This window comes from Haliaeetus leucocephalus, unplaced genomic scaffold (assembly GCF_000737465.1).
Source record: "Haliaeetus leucocephalus isolate CR32 unplaced genomic scaffold, Haliaeetus_leucocephalus-4.0 Scaffold819, whole genome shotgun sequence".
Taxonomy (NCBI): Eukaryota; Metazoa; Chordata; class Aves; order Accipitriformes; family Accipitridae; genus Haliaeetus; species Haliaeetus leucocephalus.
In genome coordinates this window covers 4,541,475-4,545,301 of record NW_010973255.1, presented here as the reverse complement: position 1 = coordinate 4,545,301, position 3,827 = coordinate 4,541,475, and the positions used below count along the sequence as shown (strand labels likewise).

The 3,827-nt window shown below is 45.4% G+C and overlaps 1 protein-coding gene across 3 annotated transcripts in view; it reads right to left on the bottom strand.

Annotated features, from left to right (window-relative positions):
- PPIL4 (peptidylprolyl isomerase (cyclophilin)-like 4) overlaps positions 1 to 3,782 on the bottom strand; it is a 25,994-nt gene extending 22,212 nt beyond the window's left edge. Inside the window, exons 1-2 of one of the 3 annotated variants that reach the window (XM_010581920.1) lie at positions 3,022 to 3,782; positions 257 to 335 (exon numbers count right to left, since the gene is read on the bottom strand). The gene's annotated coding sequence lies outside the window, so the exon portion shown is untranslated. The remainder of the gene's footprint in view (positions 1 to 256; positions 336 to 3,021) is intronic. The other 2 variants (XM_010581917.1, XM_010581918.1) reach the window with 2 other exon arrangements.
- Between the last annotated feature and the right edge of the window lie 45 nt (positions 3,783 to 3,827).

Sequence of the window (3,827 nt, the reverse complement as noted above, 5' to 3'; positions counted from 1 at the left end):
GGCGCCCTGAAGGCGCAGGGGGAGCTGCCCGCCGCCCCTCCTCGGGGCTGGAGGTCCCCACAAGCGCGTCGGCCTCGCAGCGGGACGAGCCCCGGAGCCGAGCTGGCTGCCCACACACAGACACCCTCCCCCACCCCAGGAGCAACCTCCTCTGGCAAAATACACGTTTTGAGGCTGACCACGCAGCTTTCTGAGCGTGGTGCCCGCTGAGGGGTGTGCCTGCTTATTCTACAGAGTCAGAGGAAACCAGTTTTACCTCATAAAAAGTGATACGCAGTCCCAATACTTGCCTTGAGTGCAGGGTCACGACACAACCTGTGGTACTGTGGGTGACACTGAGAGGACAGACAAGCAAAGAGAATTTATTCCCTTCCATTTGATGCCATAGCACGTTCTTGGGCTTCTGTGTTACAGCTGAACTCATCTAGAGGCTCCTGGCCTTCAAAACCAGGGATCCTGCTCCCCTGCGCAGAGAGCTTCCACCGCAGGCTGTGCCGCCTTCACCTCTTTCCGGATCACACTCTGGTACTCGCCACACAAGGAGTCGATTCAAGTCACTAATCTGTCGGAAAGCAATTTTTTATTGCTGCATTTGTTTTCTGCCAGATTAGTGACCTGAATTGACTTGCCGTACAGTAAAAGGGAACCAGTGAAGGGGAAGGGCGGGGAGGGAGCAGGAATGTGCAGCTGGGAGTACAGAGGTGCATATAGGTTGGTAAGGGCAGAATCTCCTCTTTAAGTAGCAGTAAGAGTAATATCAGATCGCCACATTACATTACAGCACCTTTATAAATAGCCAAGCAGCAAATTTACCCACTTTCTTCTCATCACTATCCTGCTGCGTGATGGTCCTGGAGATACAGTGGGCTGGTCCTGGGACCAAGATTTGCACTGCAGGGAGTTTATTCTGCCTCCACAGTGTGCTAGTTTTTAAAGCTGTTTCTGCTATCATCCAGGGTTTTGCAGTGTTGTATTGTTTTTGTGAGCTTACTCCCAGTGTGTACATCAATCCTGCATTGATTCAAGGCTGGTTTTAAGCCATCCCGTATGGCAGTTACAGATAGAAGAAAACACTATAGCACACATTACATTTATTACTCCGAAACTTTAGGAGGGATGTAAACAGTGCGTCAGTTTTATGCAAGCCTGTGCTGGCTGAAGTTTAACTATTTACATGCTACTTTAAGAACTCTTACTTTGCACTTTAGTAAGAAAGCATACCAGTAACTTAGGCCATGCTTTTATCACTCTTTTTAGTCATGAAAGAAATTAAATGATAATTTCCTTATTCTTTTTACTGGCTTTTGCCTTCTAATAACCCATGCCTATAATGAAGGTTCAAAGAAAAAAATGGCTTTTCACATTCACTTTAAAAAGTCAGAAACATCAGTTCCAACTTAAATATAAAGCCACTGAAATACAGCCCTTCTGGCGCACTCAGCAGCTCGAGCAGTAGTCACTCTCAGTACAAAATAATACTTTAAAATGTTACATATTTTAATAATTATGTCAGGACACGTTCACTAGTAGACTAGAGGAGCCTTAGGAGGCACAAGTCTGAGCCAAAAGGGAAAGCCCTCTTATGCTCCCAGTCTGTCCCAGCACTGAGTAGTTATTGTATCACCCAAGGACAGATCACTTGTGAAACTGATCACAAGTTATTTAGTTATTGCAAGGAATTTTACCATTTACGTTAAATAAAACTTTTATGACATCTGTTGTGCTGTGAGACTGATGAAAGCTTTGAAACTTGGAGAAAACAGAAGTACGTTGAAAGCATTTTTAGTGCATAATTTTTGCAGTTTTAATTGAGCTCCAGGAGAATAAAAAGAAAGGAAGAAAGAGGATTCAGGAAAAGGGGGTGCAAAAGATTTGGAGAAAAAGGAAAGAATGATGGAAGCAAAAACCGAAGGAAAGCATTACTTGGTAGATAGTTTACCAGGAGACTTGCAAAAGGAGACCGTCAAAAAGGAAGAGGCATTCATCTCCTATTCCACTGCAGTGGGATGCTAAATTCCTCGAGGTCAGCTGAGAACCCAGCCTGAACTTTGCTGAATCTATAAATTCTGCAGGTCAGCGATCCTTGCTTCTCTGTATTTTTATGTATTAATTAATTATGCCTCTGTTACACTTTTTAAACATTTTAATCATTAATCTAATACACAAAACACTGCAGTATTGCAGCTTGCTTTTGCTCATCTAAGATTCACCAGCCCTGTTGGGAGGTAACCCCACCTCTGATATACACACAGAGCGCAACTCATAGTTAGGAATTTATGTAATTTAAACTTCCTCCCACCAGCACATGCAAATGACTGCAAGTACCAACAAGAGCTGCATTCTTGTAGCTGCCATCCTATCCCTGAAGGCTCTTGCACATCCCTTAGGAGATTCAGCAAAATGTCTTGTTGGGGAGCTGACTTACCACGTAGTTTTCTGCCTTGTGAGACTGCACAGTGAACAGACCCTTTACCTATTTCTTTCAATTTACCAAACACAACAGATTAAAAAAAAACTTAAGGACAGGTCTAAGAGAAACTAGGTAAACTAGGTGGTGGTAAAGAGAGGTGGTGAAAATTTTAAGGCATCAGAGTTTTTATCCCTGCTTCCGTCACTGACTTGTGTGACTACACAGAAGGCAGTTAATCAGCTTTATTTTTTCTATTCTCTAAAATAGTACGAACTACTGATAATACATATGTTTAGGGATGAAATATTTGAGGTTTTCATGTAATGTGTATGAAATATACTTCACAATATATGACTCTTTTAGGCCTCATTTCCCAATGCCTTGCATCTTGTGCCAGATGTTTATACCAGTGTCTCGTGAATGCAAACTGCATATAAAATACCAAGTTTCTGTGGGTTTTATGACTTATGTTCACTATCAACCAAGCAGGAGTCATAGAGCAATATAAAATCAGGCTACAGATTGCATCAACAGGACAGTTAACTTATTGCCCTGCCCTGGCTATATTAAAACCTCCCCAGACAAGTTGTTGAGATGTTTGCCACCCTTACCGTTAGAAATAGTTTTTTGTTAACTGATAACAGCCATCTTGCTCGTTGCAAATAAAGCACTTTTTATCTTCATATCCACCGAGGACTTGGGAGATCCAGGTTGTTTCCTTTCTCTTTGCCCGAGACTTCTGTGGGTTTTGACTGCCGCTGTTGTTTCCCTCCTCTTTAAAACATTGCCTTGTGCTTTCTTCCTTTCTGATGGCTCTTTCTGCTCTCCCCCGGAGCCCGCTGCCTGCTTTTGCTTTCAAGAAACCTTTCTTGACGTGTGGTGCTCAGAACTCTCAGCCCAGCACCACTCCGGCCAGATAGCCCTTGCCATTTGCAGGCAGAGCAGAGGGACGGCTGCGGGTGTCTTACGGGCGGGAAGGCAGTAGGTCGGTTTGAGAAGCCATTTCATAAATAGTAGTAATTATTAGCATTGGCTATATGGGTAATTCTCTTATTATGCAAAGTGCTTTCAAAGGCAGTAATCATCTATTAACGGTAACGGGCGTTTGCAGGAGCAGGCGGGTCTCCGCGCGTTATTCTGCAGCGCCTGGCTCGGCATCTCGCAGCGGTCGCAGGAGGGCACAAAATTCAGCCGTTTCTCTCGCTAAACTTTTGCCCCTCTTCCAAAGGAAAAAAAAAAAAAAAAAAGAGGTCGTTCCCGAGGCGACACCCGCCCTCAGCGGGGAGCTGGCAGGGCGGCCTGGCCCAGAGACAAAGCCGGCGTTATGGGTGCCCGCCGGCGGGGAGCGAGGTGCCGGCCCGGCGCACACCGCCCGGGGCTCACCGCCCGGCCCGGCCCGGCCCGGCCCCCTCCCGCC